Raw genomic sequence first — 16,792 nt, forward strand, 5'->3', positions numbered from 1 at the left:
ACAGTGGTTAAGAATCCACCTGCCAATGCAGGGGACACAGGTTCGAGCCCTGGCCTGGGAATATCCCACATGCTGCGGAGCAACTAAGCCTGTGTGCCACAACTACTGAGCCCGTGTGCCTAGGAGCCTGTGCTGCACAACAAGAGAAGCCACCTCACTGAGAAGCCTGCACACCACAACGAAGAGTAGCCCCCCACTCACTCACTAGAGAAAGCTCGCGCACAGCAACAAAGGCCCAACGCAGCCAAAAATAAAATATAAATAAATTAATTAATTTAAAAAAGGAAAAAAAACAGAGGAATGGATAAAGAAGATGAGGTATATATATACAATGGAATGTTACTAAGCCATTAAAAAGAATGAAATAATGCCAATTGCAGCAACATGGATGGACTTAGAGATTGTCATACTAAGTGAGGTAAGTCAGACAGAGAAAGAGAAATATTGTATGATATCACTTATATACGGAATCTAAAAAGAAATGATACAAGTGAACTTATTTACAAAACGGAGACAGACTCACAGACTTAGAGAAGGAACTTCTGGTTACTGGGGGGAAGGGTAGGGGAAAGGAATAGTTAGGAAGTTTGGGATTGACATGTACACATTGCTGTATTTAAAATGGATAACCAACAAGGACCTACTGTATAGCACAGGGAACACTATTCAATATTCTGTAATAACCTATATGGGAAAAGAATCTGAAAAATAATGGATACATGTATATGTGTAACTGAACCACTTTGCTGTACACCTGAAACTACCATAATATTGTAAATCAACTATACTCTAATGTAAAATAAAAATTAAATTAAAAAGTAAAAAATAAATTTAAAAGAGCATGAGATCCAAATGTGAACATGTGCTATGACCTCAGCTCAGTTAAAAAAAAGAGGGGAAGCTTTTGTAGAAAAAAGATTAGAAAAAAATGTATTAAATTTACCTAATATTGATATCCTGTGATAAGTGGGATCACGGGTGATTTTTTTCCCCTGCTTATTGCTCATTTTCTAATTAAAATATAGAAGTAGTATTTGAAAATACAATTTTAAGGGACTTCCCTGGTGGCAAGTGGTTAAGAATCTGCCTGCCAATGCAGGGGACACGGGTTCGGGCCCTGGTCCAGGAAGATCCCACATGCCACGGAGCAACTAAGCCCTTGCGCCACAACTACTGAGCCTGCGCTCCAGAACCACAACTACTGAGCCCGCGTGCCACAACTACTGAGACTGCGAGCTGCAACTACTGAAGCCCGCGCGCCTAGAGCCCGTGCTCTGCAACAAGAGAAGCCACCGCAATGAGAAGCCTGCGCACTGCAGCGAAGAGTAGCCCCCGCTCACCACAACTAGAGAAAGCCCGCACGCAGCAACGAAGACCCAACGCAGCCAAAAATAAATAAATTAATTAAAAAGAAAAACACAATTTTAAAAAAGCTAAAGCATTTGATAAATATGTGTTGAATGAACGAACAGAGAAACAATACTCTTATGTGGCAGTGACAGACATAGAACAATTAAATAAACTTTGGCCAAGGCATAGAGTCTTAGCTCTAATAATGGTGACCAACTCTAGCTAATATTTATTGAGCATTTACTAATGCCTATTTTACTAATTTACTTCATGGAATTCTCCAGAACCACGCTATGCGGTAGGTATCTCTGATGCCAAGAGTAACTGAGCAGCCTGTCCAAAATCACCCAGCTGGTAGCAGGCAGGGGACTGTCATAGGCAGGAACAGAAGGGACATTTTGTCCCGCGCCTGACTTCACATTCGTCAAGGTTTCAGATTTAGACCTTTGACGTTATTGCCTAATGAGGTTATACACAAAGTCCCAAAAACACACTGACAAGGAAGTAGCCTGGATTTTTAAAAATTGTGTCCGCTTACCAGCCCACACACCTGGAGGGGCTGTGCATTTACCCTTTATAATTGTATTACATTATTCACCTGTTGAATAGGTAATCCTTTTGCATTGTAGTTTCTTCCCTCTTGCGTTAAAAGTGGTCAGTTGTAAAAAGAAAACTTTTAAAATATACCATAAATGCTGTGCCCTGTTCGCTATTTCTTAATTTTTTAATATCCTCAGAAACTCCAAAACTATAAGTTGACCTGAGCCTTTAACTTCTGAAAGAACCTGGCATCAGGATTTGAACACAGGCACCAGGATTTTCCTAGATAGATCTTCCAAGTTTCCTAGACAGATACTCAAATGTATATCCTGAGTAAACAAATCTGGGGATCTATAATCCCCAGATCTGGTGCAGAATTTACCCCAATTCGTCTCCAAAAATCAAGGGACATCATTCTCAAACAGGAGACTGGAGTACAAGAGCGATTTTTAAAAAGTAAATCCACATGATAGAGACATTAAAGCAGATTTTTTGAAAAGAAAAACAGCAGCCCTCATATTCCTGCTCCCAGCTAGGAAAGCTTTGTCACAGGTCAGGCTCCCTCAGTAAGGGCTATTTTTATAGCCAGTTTTCAAGTTGGTGCTGAAGGAATTTGGCTGGGAAACCTCTTGACACATTTGAAATCTCCACTCAGGCTGCCTCAGCTTGAGACAAGGCCAAGCTTCTGTGAATCAGGGCACAAGATGTGCTGCCCAGTGACTCGTGCACACTCCAGACAATAAAATAGGAGGACAACGATGCCCAGCCAAAGCTGTTTGTGACTTACAAAGTGCCGGAAACACGACGGTGAGATTCCCCCGTGCTTGGCTCTGAGGTGCCCAGGAATTTATATGATGATTCTAAAGGAGTCAGCTCCTTTGTTTTTTAAGATTTAAGCAATATCAGGCACATATGTAAATAAAATGCAGATTATGTAAATAAAATTTCCCCAGCAAGTCATTGCCATCTATTGTTTGTAAAATCATCTTTTAACATTTTAAAAAGATGTTCTGTGGCGGACTTCCCTGGTAGCGCAGTGGTTAAGGATCTGCCTGCCAATGCAGGGGACACGGGTTCGAGCCCTGGTCAGGGAAGATCCCACATGCCGCGCAGCAACTAAGCCCACGCACCACAACTACTAAGCCTGTGTTCTAGAGCCCGCGAGCCGCAGCTACTGAAGCCCACGTGCCTAGAGCCCGTGCTCCGCAACAAAAGAAGTCACTGCAATGAGAAGTCCGTGCACCGCAACGGAGAGTAGCCCCCGCTCGCCGCAACTAGAGAAAGCCCGTGCGCAGCAACCAAGACCCAGTGCAGCCAAAAATAAATAAAAAAATAAAAAGATGTCCTGTGTATATCTCTTTCCTGTACCTAGTATATGTCTTTCTGAAGAACTGGATTGTAGGGGAGCAAAACTTTTTTTTCAGATGCTAATTGTTAAGTATTATCCGGCCAAAGATAGTTTATCTTCCTTTCTCACAGGCCTTTAGTAGAAGCTCCTACCAGTGTAGACTTTGGTTTTTCCTCATCTTTTAATCTGTGACTTCTAGTGTCGTTTCCTGGTCTCTTATCCACCTCAGCCTTCTGAAACATTTTGCCTGAAGTCAGGACCCACCAGGATTGGGTTGAAGAGAAAGGATATTAATGTGTTGGGGGTGGGAAAAGGAGGTGTACAGATGGAAGTTAACCCAGGGCAAAGAAGAGTGGTGCCTTTAGTACTTGTTGTCACTGCCTGGAAGTCACCCAGGTCTGATATGATGATGATGATACAGTTGATAATAACAATAGCTGACATTTATTGGGCTCTTGCTCCTCCCCAGTCATGGTACAAAGGCTCTACAATAACTAGCTCATCGTTCATGGAACCCTCAAGATGATCACATAAGGTTGATTGCTCTTCTTATTCCCCTTTTACAGATGATGCAGAGGCTTACAGTGGACACAACTTGCCCAAGGTGACATAGGTAGCATACAGTAGAGCTGAAGCTTAAATTCACATGCCTGTCCCCATGTTGCCCCAATAATTTACTATACCCAACAATCAACTTAATGTATCAATTTGTATAAGTAGCCATTTTTTAAAAAAATGTATTTATTTATTTTTGACTGCATTGGGTCTTTGTTGCTGCGCACGGGCTTTCTCTAGTTGCAGCGAGCAGGGGCTACTCTTCGTTGCAGTGCGCGGGCTTCCCATTACGGTGGCTTCTCTTGTGGCGGAGCACGGACTCTAGGCGCGTGGGCTTCAGTAGTTGCGGCATGTGGGCTCAGTAGTTGTGGCTCGCGGGCTCTAGAGCACAGACTCAGTAGTTGTGGCTCACGGGCTCAGTTGCTCTGTGGCATGTGGGATCTTCCCGGACCAGGGATCGAACCTGTGTCCCCTGCATTGACAGGCAGATTCTTAACCACTGCGCCACCAGGGAAGTCCCTGAGTAGCCATTTTTAAAAAAGGAAACAGGTGTTGCAAATTTAATTCACTATAGTTAAAGAGCTAAAGAGCCTACCAAATAAGGGAGGGATAAATATTTCCCTGCAGAGCTTCTTGCTGAAATAGAACTCTTTGACCTCTTTAGTGCACTGCTATATGCGTTACTGAAACTGAAACGATCCCTTCATCCCATGCCAAGGAGGCGAACGCAGGCTTATTCTGGAAGGTCTTCTGTGCTACAATGATTTGAAGGTCACTCTGCTTGGCCTGGGTGTTTGGAACATCCCCCAGGCATACCACCTCTCAGGGGACCCTCCTGCTGGGCCCCGGAAGAAGCTTCTCAGTAAAAGCATGACTTGGGGTGGCTTTTGGATGCAGGGGAAGCAGATGGCCGAGTATGACATCACCTGGGGTAAGGGAAACAGAAATATGAAAATAATAGGATTGTAGGAAAAAGCCTAATCTCCAAATCACTGGCTAGTGTTTGGGAAGTGTTTATTCCTAGCAAATACCAGGGATGGAAGAGAGCTAATAAAAGACAAAGCCTGAGGAAAAAAAAAAAGACAAAGCCTGGCCTTGAGCTCCCCAATTTAAACTCAGAAACCACCTTTTTCACCATTTTGTTAAAATAATAGTGACTACTTACTGAGAATTTTAATTATATTTATTTCTAACTGCCACCATTCCTCAAACGCTGAGAAGTAAATATTATCAAATCCTGATTTTTACATAGGAGGAAACTGTACTCAGAAAGTTTAGTGAGTAACTTGCCCCAGGCCACCCAGCTGGTAAGTAGCAGAACCTGGTTTTGAACCCTGGGCTATCTGATGTCAAAGAAAACCTGAAAACCACTTGAGGGGCATGTAATGGAGGAATATTTTTTCTGGTCAGTCCATAAAGTACCAAAATGATGTGCCTCTAAGGACACTATCAACAGAGTGAAAAGGGAGGAAATATCTGCAAATCATATATCTGAAAAGGAGTTAATATCCAGAACATATAAAGACCTCCTACAACTCAACACCGGCAACAGCAAAACAAACAAGTCAATTAAAAAACGGGCAAAGGACTTGAAGAGACACTTCTCTGAAGAAGATACACAAATGGCCAATAAGCACATGAAAAGATGCTCAACATCACTAATCATTAAGAAAGTTCAAAACAAAATCACAATAAGATACCACTTTACACCAATTAAGACAGCTGTTATAAACAAACAAACAGAAACTAACAAGTGTTGGTGAGGAGGTGGAGAAAATAGAACCCTTGTATGTTGCTGGTGGGCATGTAAAATAGTGCAGACACTGTGAAAAACAGTATGGAGGGTCCTCAAAAAATTAAAAAATAGAATTACCATATGATTCAGCCATTCCACTTCTGGGTATATGCCCAAAAGAATTGAAAGCAGGAACTCAAACAGGTATTTGCGCACCCATGTTCACAGTAGCATTACTCACATAGTCAAAGATAGAAGCAATCCAAGTGTCCGTTGATGGATGAATGGATAAATAAAATGTGGTAAATCCATACAATGGCATATTATTCACCCTTAAAAAGAAAGGAAATTCTGATGTATGCTACAATAGAGATGAACTTTGCAGACATTATACTAAGTGAAAGAAACTATACACAAAAAACAAATACTGTATGATTCTACTTATAGGAGGAACTTAGAGTAATCAAATTCATAGGGACAGAAAGTAGAATGGTGGTTGCCAGGGCCTAGGAGGAGGGGAGAATGGGGAGTTACTGTTTAATAGGTGCAGGAAAATAAAACAGGTGTAGAGTCTCAGTTTGGGAGGGTGATGAGTTTCTGGAGATGGATGGCGGTGATGGTAGAACAACAATGTGAATGTACTTAATGCCACTGAACTATACACATAAATGGTAAATTTTATGTTATGTATATTTTACATCAATTTAAGAATGGTAAAAAAAAAGTAGAGAAAGAACAAGCCATAGGAACTATTACTGTTCTCTACCCAATAACTCTGCCTTCCTAATGTTAACACGAAGCAAAAATAACAATCTCTAACTTTAAAAAAATAATAATTTAAATTATTTTTAAAGTAATGAATAATGGATTTTTCTTATGTGCTATTTATAGAAATACTTTTTAGATTAAAAAATATTGCTAACACCAGCATCAGAATAGAGTTTGGGAAAACTGCTGGAACCAAATTAACTGTATTCAAACTTTCTGGAAGACAGAACATATGAATAAGAGTGGTAGTTTATACTGACATTGTCCAACATGGTAGCCACTAGCCACTTGGGGCTATTGAGCGCTTGAAATGTGGCTGGTTCCCATTGAGATATGATGTAAGTAAAATATATGCCAGCTTTCAAAGACTTATTACCAAAAATAGAGTGTAAACTATCTCATTAATAATTTTTACATTGATTGTATGAAGTGATAATATTTTGGATATATTGGGTTAAATAAACTATATTATTAAAATTAATTTCACCTGCTTCTCTTTACTTTTTCTCTTTTTTTTTTTTTGGCCACACTGTGTAGCTTGTGGGATCTTAGTTCCCCGACCAGAGACTGAACCCAGGCCTTGGGCAGTGAAAGCATGGATTCCTATCCACTGGACCACCAGAGAATTCTCTCTACTTTTTAAATGTGGTTATTTTCTCTTTACTTTTTAAAAGTTTCAATTTATATATGTGGCTCAAATTATATTTCTATTGGACAGAGCTGTGCTAGATAAAGGATAAGAATGAACCTTTATTAAGCACTGTCTAAGGGATGCTGACACTGTATCTGGGCAGCTCTAGAGATACAAGCTATCCCTGGGGCCTTGGCAGCTCATCTGCAATCTCTGCTGAGAATTACCTCCCAGGGTCTCCTCACAAGACCCAACCTTTCTAACCTTCAAGGCCCAAATGAGATCTTGCATTCAATTTATCTTTACCTTAAGACCTGACCCTATAGAATTATCTTAACCACTCCTTTTGACACCTAAGTGTATTAAGTCTTAACTCCCCTATCAAGCCAATGTGGGTAGTTAGTAAGATTTTTGGTGAGGAAACACACAACAAGCATCCTATGTCTTCTACTAGTCTATACACACAACAGACATCAACAATCACTCACAGCACTATACCCACAACAGACATTAAGAATCAATCACATGGACTTCCCTGGTGGCACAGTGGTTAAGAATCCACCAGCCAATGCAGGGGACACGGGTTCAATCCCTGGTCCAGGAAGATTCCACATGCTGCGGAGCAACTAAGCCCGTGCACCACAACTACTGAGCCCTCGTGCCACAACTACTGAAGCTCATGTGCTCTAGGGCCTGCGTGCTGCAACTACTGAAGCCCTTGCGCCTAGAGCCCGTGCTCCGCCACAAGAGAAGCCACCGTGATGAGAAGCCCGTGCGCCGCGACTAGAGAAAGCCCTTGTGCAGCAATGAAGACCCAATGAAGCCAAAAGTAAACACATTAAAAAAAAAAAATCAATCACAGCACATTTTCCCTCCAAGCCCATTCAAGGTCTTATTATTGTTTTTAGTACAGAGCTCAAGGCAGCCACTACCCATTGATCAAAATTGTCATGAGAGAAAAAACCTATTTGTCAACCCTGTAGTAGAGTCTTAGTGAATAAGATTGGCAGAGTAAATTCAGCAAAGAAGCATATGTTTAAAGTTTTCTCTCTTTGCATCATAGGCTATATAACAAAAAAATGAGACCAATAAGTGGATTTTATTAATAGTGTGTCTTTAGCATGCTATTGTTGCCTGACACCAGGTATATGGGTAATGCCCATGTGTCTACCGAAGACCGGGGAAGTTGTAAAACATGTTGTCTGTCTTCTTTGGGATTCTTTTTAGCAGGTCCATCATTCCCTCTCCAAGTAGGTACTGAACAAAAGGTATTGGCATTATATACCAAGTCAGGGTCTCCAAAAGTGAGTTTCACAGAACACTAGTTCTGTAATTCTGTAGGATGCTAATAAATATTCAATGAAGAATGAATTCTCCAGTCAAATAAGTGAGAAGCATTGGGTTTATAAAACGTTAAAATGATTTATTGTTACTCTCCAAAAAGAGGATCTAGTATGCTCCCCAATTTTTCTGATGTAGAGTCCCATTTTCACATCTTGAGGAGCTACGTTCTAAGAAACATATTTTAGGAAATACTGTTCCAAAGATTAGCGCTGATGCTTTGTTTTTGAAATGGCTCAGGAGAGGGTGGGAGGGAGGAACACTGATGCTAGGAATCACTGTAGTCTTTACTTTATTTTCAAATTTATTTCTTCGAACCCGGGCATTTGTTGCCATCATTTAACTGATGGTTAACTGGTGATAGATGAATCATTATGGTTATTTAGGGTGGAAGACAAATAAGCCATGGCCTGATCCACCCCCTTGAGTTTGCTGATGAGGAAACTGAGGCTCAGGGAGATTAAGTGCCCTAGCCAAAGTCACAAAGCGTATCAGTGTCTAACAAGTTAGAAAGCTAAAAAGAAAAGGGGGGGGGGAATTTAAAATATAAAGTGGCCCAGAACTATCACCTCCATAATCTCCTGTCCCTTAGACTACCCTCATCTTTCATTTGTTTACTTGGTTTACCTGCAAGAGAAAATTACATTTTGTGGGAGGGCCATGAATGTGGACACACTCCTTTCACCTAACAGAAATAAAGAAGAGATTTATTACATCAGAAAGTGGGAGAGAGACTCAGAGCTCTGTCAGCCTTCCTGGGGAAAGCGGGCAAAGTGAGTATTCATGTTAGAGTTCTTTCTACTCATGACGATACCATTCAAAGAGCTTCTCTGGCTTGGTTTCTAGAGCTCTGGACATAACTTTACTGTTCTGAATGCACAGTGTCCTCCAAACGTGGGCCCAGTGGCAAGTAATGGTTAATGGTTGGAGCTGGCCTCTCAGCGGAGAGCTTTGCAGAATTTGACAACTCAGCCGACCTCGACAACTCAGCCGACCTCGACAACTCAGCCATCCCACACGTTTCATGGCTTCTACTCTTGTGCAGCCCAAACAATTTTCCCCCTGGCAAATCTAATCAGCACTGACCTTGACTAGGTCAGGGTTTCTCAACCTTAGCACTGTTGGCATTTGGGGCCAGATAATTACCTGCTGCGGGGGGCTGTCCTTTGCAGGACGTTTAGCAGCGTCCCTGGCCTCTACTCACCGGATGCCAGTGGCATCCCCTAACTTGTAACAATCAAATATAGGTCCAGACATCAACAAATGCCCCTTGGGGAGCAAAACCGCCCCTGGCTGAGAACCATGGTTAGATGAACCCTAGGAGGATGACCGCCACTTCCAACAGACAGTGAGCTTCTCAGACAAGGGACTCAGGAAACATATGTTAATCATCTTTGTATCTCTCTCCTTGGCACGTAGTAGGTGTTCACTCACCAATTCATTCCACAAATATTTGTTAAGCACCTATTATGTCCTAGGCACTCTTGCAGGAGATAGGGATATAGCACTGAACATCAGGTAATCCCTGGCTTCAAGGAGTTTATATTCCAGAGGGGGCAAGATATTAACAATATAAATAAAAGTATAAATAAATATAGAGGGTAATTTTAGGCACTAAGGGCTTTGAAGAAAAAATGCAGATAAATATGAAAGAGGGCTGCCTTAGCCAGAGTAGTCTATCAGTTGGAATTAAGTTGGTAACAGGAGCCAAAATAACTGTGACTTCAACAAAATAAAAGTTTGTTTCTCTCTCAAGTAGAAGTCCAAAAGCAAGTAATCCAGGGCTGTTATGGCAGTTCTGCTCCATGAAGTCCTCAGTGATCTGGCTCCTTCCATTCTGTTGCTTTGCCGTGCTTGGCCTCCATTTCCAAAGTTACCTCATGGTCTAAGGTGGCTGCTCCAGTTCCAGCCATCAGGTCACATTCCAGCCAGCAGAATGAATAAATGGGGAGAAGAAGCTAAAGGCATGTACCAATGATCTTTTAAGGTTGGTTCTTGGATACTGCCACATGATATTTCTGTTTATATTGCATTGGACAGAACTTGGTCATGTAGCCATAACCAGTTTAAGGGAGACTGGCCAATTATGGACTCAGCTAAAAATAGGAGGTTCCATTTCTTTGGAAAAGGGGAAGAGTGGATATTGGGGGACAGCTAGAAGTCTGTGAAAGTGATGGTCAGGGAAGGCCTTTCTAAGGAAGAGACGATGAGAAGAAGGAAGGCTGCCATGAAAGAACTTACTGGCAGGAGATGCAGATGTGCAAGCGCCCTCAGTTGCCAGTAAGGCCAGTCTGGGGGAAAACAGGTGGAGGCTAGATCACATAAGACTTCTGGGGCATGGTAACAGGTCTGGATTTTTATTCCACTTGCAATGAAAAGCCTTTGGAGGGTTTTGAGCCAAAAAGAGATGTTATTTATGGTTTCAGAAGATCACCCTGGCTGCTGTGTTAGGTCAGAAGTGGGAGAGGCAGAGAGATGGGTTAGCAGGCTGTTGGAGTAGAGAAAATGGTGGCTTGAATTGACCTATACAGTGCACATATCCCATTTTTCATATAATGCCATGGAATATCAGAGTCAAAGTGCACAGGGCTACCTGAGGGATTGGATATAGGGTGTGATAGGAATAAGAAAAAATTAGAATGTTTTCCAGGATTTGACATATGGCATTGTCATTTATTGATATAGGAAAGGCTTGGGAGGAGGCAAATTTGGGTCAAGCGTTCTGTTTTGACCAAGTCAAATCTAAGATACGTATGAGATCTCCAACTAGAGATGCCAAGCCAAGAGCTAGAGATGCAAATTTGAGAGTCATCAGCCTAACGATGGTGCTTTAAGGGTAAGTGTGAATACAATGTTAGAGATAATTGGCTCAAACAAAAGGAAAATTATATGTTTTTAAGTGCAATCAAACAAATTAGAAAACCTAGAATCATCCATCTTAAAGGCCCTCCCTACAAGCCCACTTCGGAATCACCAAGTATGCAACTCTTTGCTCTTGGTCTTCTAGTTAAACCTGGCTTAGCATGTTTAACTAGAAGCACCACTCACAATAAGCCAAAAGCCTTTAACATTGTTAAAAATAACCCTAAAGGGCTTCTTCTGTTGTATTTGCATCACATCAATGGGGTTTTCTGATTTTTAAAAAAATTGCAGTTGTGCAATATTTAGGCCATCCTATAGTTTATTATTTTTTTTAATTTTTATATATTTATTTATTTGGCTGTGCTGGGTCTTAGCTGCAGCACGCGGGATCTTCATTGCTGCTTGCAGGATCTTTGTTGAGGTGCGTGGGATCTTGTGGCATGCGGGATCTGGTTCCCTGACCAGGGATTGAACCTGGGCCCCCTGCATTGGGAGCGCAGAGTCTTAACCTCTGGACCACCAGGGAAGTCCCCATCCTATACTTTAAATAGGCTTTTTTGGGTTTGCTTGGAGAAGTAACCAATTGATGCCATCTCTACAGGAAAACAAACTTGAAGGTATACACTTTGGGGACACAACCAGCTGCTTCCAAGTTAAGAACTGCCGTCACATGATTTTCATCAGACCCAATGCCTAACACCTAGGAGTTTATAATGTAACAATAAAAGTAGTAGCGCTAGATAGCATTATTTATTGAGCATCATCTATATGCCAAGTATGTTACAGACAGAATTCTAATCTTCACGCAGGCTTGATGGGGAGGTATTATTCTCCTCCATTTTACAGATGAAAATACCAAGCCTCAAAAAGATTGTGTGTCTGACTAAAGAACCAGATCTGCCTTTCCTTAGACTTTTCAAAACGCCTAATTATTCACTGAGTCTTGTTATTTATTGGAGTATCTCACTTAGCTTTCCCACTTGCTCACCTAAAAGTAGAAGCCCCATCTCATTCCTTTTTTTTTGCCAGTCAACTATGGTTTCTGGCTTATAATGGGTAATCAAATATTTATTGAAAGAATAAACTGGAGACAAAAATATGACTACACAAAAAACAACAAATTCATTAAAGGGGTAGAATTGGAATTCTTAAAGAGTGCTGAGATATCACTGAGTCTAGAGGACATTACTTAGCTAGCCCCGGTGGACTATGGCCTCAGGAGTGTTTGGTGTGGTTTCCAAATTCTGGGGAAAAAGTTATATTAGTTACCAATATTCAAAAACTGAGAAATTGCAAACAAAAAAATCCAGATTTTTTTTTCTTGCTTCCTTTGAAATCTGGCAGCATTGGACCCACATTTTCACAGGTCAATAAGGAGAGAGAGGGCTTCCCTGGTGGCGCAGTGGTTGGGAATCCGCCTGCCAATGCAGGAGACACATGTTCGAGCCCCGGTCCGGGAAGATCCCACATGCCACGGAGCAACTAAGCCCGTGCGCCACAACTACTGAGCCTGTGCTCTAGAGCCTTTGAGCCACAGCTACTGAAGCCCGTGCGGCTGGAGCCTGTGCTCCACAACAAGAGAAGCCACAGCAATGAGAAGCCCACGCAATGAAGCGTAGCCCCCGCTCGCCGCAACTAGAGAAAAGCCTGCACGCAGCAATGAAGACCCAATGCAGCCAAAAATAAATAAATAAATTTAAAAAAATAAATAAATAAGGAGAGAGAGGGGCTGCCCTTGCCCCATTTAGATTTCTACCTAGGCCCCTGGAGGTATCTGAATCTGCAATCACAACTGTAAACTCCCTTACTGTAGAAGCAAAAAAACTGAGGCCCAGCACAGCAAAGTGACTTGCTGTGAAGGACACTTGCTTCCAGCCAAAGGCTCTTTCTACACCCTGCTGCCCAAGATACACAGGCATCCTGAAAATTCATATTCGTCATGACTACACACAAACACACATATACAGAGATGAGGAAAAAAGCTGAATATGTGGATTGGGTTAATAAAAAAGATCTTATAGGTTAAAAACATTGCAAGGCAATAAAATTTCTATTGCCTTTGGTCACAGTGTCGGCCTATTTTAATCTGGACCTCCTTCCACTTCTTTAAGGAAATAGTAAGTCGTGGTTAATATTTATCCCAATTCTGAGTCAGCCTTGGTTTCACTTTCTAAATCATTCAGTAGTGGTCTGGTAAGATGTTGAGAAATAATGAAATAAGAAATTGGAGGGTGGGGTGGAGAGAGAGAGAAAGAAACAGCTGGTTTATGGGGAGGCCTCCTGGGAGTTGCTATTCGACAAAGTGGTGATTAATAATATGGTGAACAGAATATGGCCAGAATACACCCAAATGGTAATTAAAGTGTTTCTTCCTCCTTTATTCACTCTGTAGGGCCCCCTTGAGGTGCTCTTTGAATTTATTACCTTTCCCCCAGGTGCTCTCCCCTCCCCCATTGAAGGGGGGAGGGGGAGTGTCACCAGAGAACCAGAAAAACAAAATCAGCAACCTCTGGACCCGGTTCAGTAAATCATTGATCTATAAGTCAGAAAGTTTGAGACACGCACTTCAGATTGCGTTTTTTGTACCCCGGGCCAGTGCTTGTCACATTTTAACGTGCTTATGAGTCACTTGTGATCTTGTTAAAGCGCAGACTGATTCAGCAGGTCTGGGCTGGGGCCTGAGATCTGACATTTCTAACAAGCCCCCAGGTGATGCCAATGGATGCTGCAGGTCCGGAGACCACACTATTGAGCAGTGAGGCCCTAGATAGAGCAGTGGTTTTCAAACTCGCTTGCCCATTTTGAATTACCTGGGGGATCTTTAAGAACTCCTGATGCCCAAGTCTCATTGCCAGATTCTGACTGAATTAGTGTGGGTGAAGCCTGGGCATTAGGATTTTCAAAGCTTCCCAAGAGAGTGTAGTATGAAGCACAGCTGGGGAAGCACTGCCCTAGACTAGAGCCGTAGTTCTCAAACTTTAGTGCACATCAGGGTCACCTGGAGGGTTTGTTAAGACATTCAGATTGCTGGACCCCACCCTGAAGGGTTTCAGTTGGTCTGGGTGGGGACTGACTGAGAATCTGCTTTTCTAACAAAGTGCTATTGATGCTGTTGGTCTGGGGATTACACTTTGAGAGCCACTGTCTGTGGGCTAGGGAAGAGAAGGAGCACAGAGCTGTGTCACTAAGGGGAGGCATTAATCTTCACTTAAGTAAGCACTTAAGGAAGCATAAATTACCAGTGCTTGGAAGGTGCATTGACTGTCCTTCTCTTGCCACCTGGAGAGGACTGTCCACCCATTACAGCCAGCCTATGGCCCCTGCTTCATGGCACAAGACTTGCCAGCTGTCCAATCTGTCCACTGCATGTGGACGACCCCCTTTGCCATAGTTCAGGCCAGTTGTAACCCTCTAGAATAGAGGGTGGTGGCGTCATCCTCAGAGAGGTTATGTTGATGTGGAGGATGAATGCTGCACCTGTGCAAGCTGCAGATCGCCCACCAAGGCCAGACAGTGGTAGAACATCCACCTTTGCCTCAGAAAAGCCCATGATCCCATTCCACAGAGATGGTTTAGCTAGCCTGGTTCTTATGCAAAGAGTGGAAGAGCTCAGTTATAACCACAGAGATGCTGAGATGTGGCGGAAGAAGAGAGAATTCTCCTATGGGGACCAGATGGAAGAATGTTCAACGTCCAGGACTGTCCCCGAAAACACTGAGCTCCTTACTCCAAAGAGTTATTTTCCAAATTTAATGTTTTCTCCAGCTTTTTAAATTAAAAAAGGAAGAAAGAAAGAAGCATGCTATAGATTTATAGCTAAGCTTCAAGATAGAGCAGAGGTAAGGCCCAGCAGCTCTTTTTAAATATTCACTTTTATCTTCCCCAAAGAAAATTCCTTTACTTACCTATCTATTTTCTTTCAGGGACATTTTCATAATCAGTAGTCTGAGTTAAGTAGCACTTTAAAAAAAAATTAAGATATATTTGATATATAACATTATGTACACTTAAGATGTAAAACATGTTGATTTGATACATTTATGTATTGTGATATGATTGCTATTGTAGCAGTAATTAGCACATCACATAGTTATCATTTCCTTTTAGTGGTTGGAACAATTAAGATCTAGTCTCTTAGCCAGTTTGGTGATCATAATACAATGTTGTTGTCTACATTCACTATACTATGCATTAGATCTCTAGGATTTATTTACTACTTATTGCAAGTTTGTTTAATCCTTAGAAGAAAATATCCCTAGAGATGTGGGAAGGAAAGTATCATTTATTAAGCATGCACTATGTCTCAGGGATTCCACAAACCTCTTTGTGTTTGTGAGCTCATGTACTATAGTAGAAAGCTCTGCTATCACTGGGATTATGATTGTCTGGAATTTTTGGAAAAAAATTTTTAAGCAAACTAAAGATAAAGCATTCTTTCTCACCGAGAAAATGATGTAGACATTAAAGAAGCACGTAGAGCTCTGAATGTATGTGGGCCATTATGCCACAGAAACTTTCTGGACCTCGTACGGTGAGCATTAAAATTCCTTCTGAGAGCTAGTTATTTAATCACATCACAAACAAAGTTTTAGCAGTTGCTTCCAATGGTTTTTCCAAGTCTATGGGGTCCCCCAGAGTTAGTGGGTGGTATGGCTAATTTTTGCCTCCTGGCAGGAACTTTAAGTATTGTATTTTTTGTTGCTCTGTGCCGACCATAAATTATATAGCAAAATGAAGCCATGTATTAGGCAAGGGACCTTTTTTTTTCTCCAAAATACTGTATCAAACATTGGCCTTGAAAATGACTATGTTCTTTCATTTAATAGGTATGTTTTGGGAGCTACTACACACCAGGCACTGGGTTTACAGTGAAGAACAAAATAGACACGATCCCTGTCCTTAAAGAGCTTCAGAGCTGGCACAAGAAAGAGATGTTACAAGTAAATATACACCCCAAGCTGTGTGTTGAGACTTGTCTCTTTGTTGTATATATACATCCTCAAGTTGAATATAAGAGAAAAATAATGGGAAGATAATTTATATTGGAAGTCTAGGGAAAATGACTTTAGCTTGACTCTAAAGGATGAGGAAAAAGGAGCTAGGCAAGGAGGTGGTGAGGGGAATAATATTTCAGCTAGAAGTAAAAGGTCCTTGAGGTGGGAAAGAACTTGGAGACTTCTGGGAACTGAAAGAACAGTGATATAGAAAAGAGGATGTATTAGGGTCCTCCAGAGAAAGAGAACAAATAATATATATATATGAAGAGAGAGAGATAGAAAGAGAGATTTATTATAAGGAATTGGCTCATGCAATTATGGAGGCTGAGAAGTCCCACAATCTGCTGGAAGCCCATGAAAGCTGGTGGTGTGGTCCCAGTCCATCCCGAAGGCCTGAGAACCAGTAGAGTCAACGGTGTAAGTCCCAGGTGAAGGGCAGGAGAAGATTGATGCCTCAGATTAAGCAGCCAGGTAGGGATCAAAATTCTCCCTTCTTCCGGGACTTCCTTGGTGGTCCAGTGGGTAAGACTCCACGCTCCCAATGCAGGCGGCCTGGGTTCAATCCCTGGTCAAGGAACCAGATCCCACATACCTCAACTAAGAGTCCTCATGCTGTAACTAAAAGATCCCACATGCCACAACTAAAGATCCTGCATGCTGCAATG

Source organism: Balaenoptera ricei, chromosome 15, assembly GCF_028023285.1.
Source record: "Balaenoptera ricei isolate mBalRic1 chromosome 15, mBalRic1.hap2, whole genome shotgun sequence".
Taxonomy (NCBI): domain Eukaryota; kingdom Metazoa; phylum Chordata; class Mammalia; order Artiodactyla; family Balaenopteridae; genus Balaenoptera; species Balaenoptera ricei.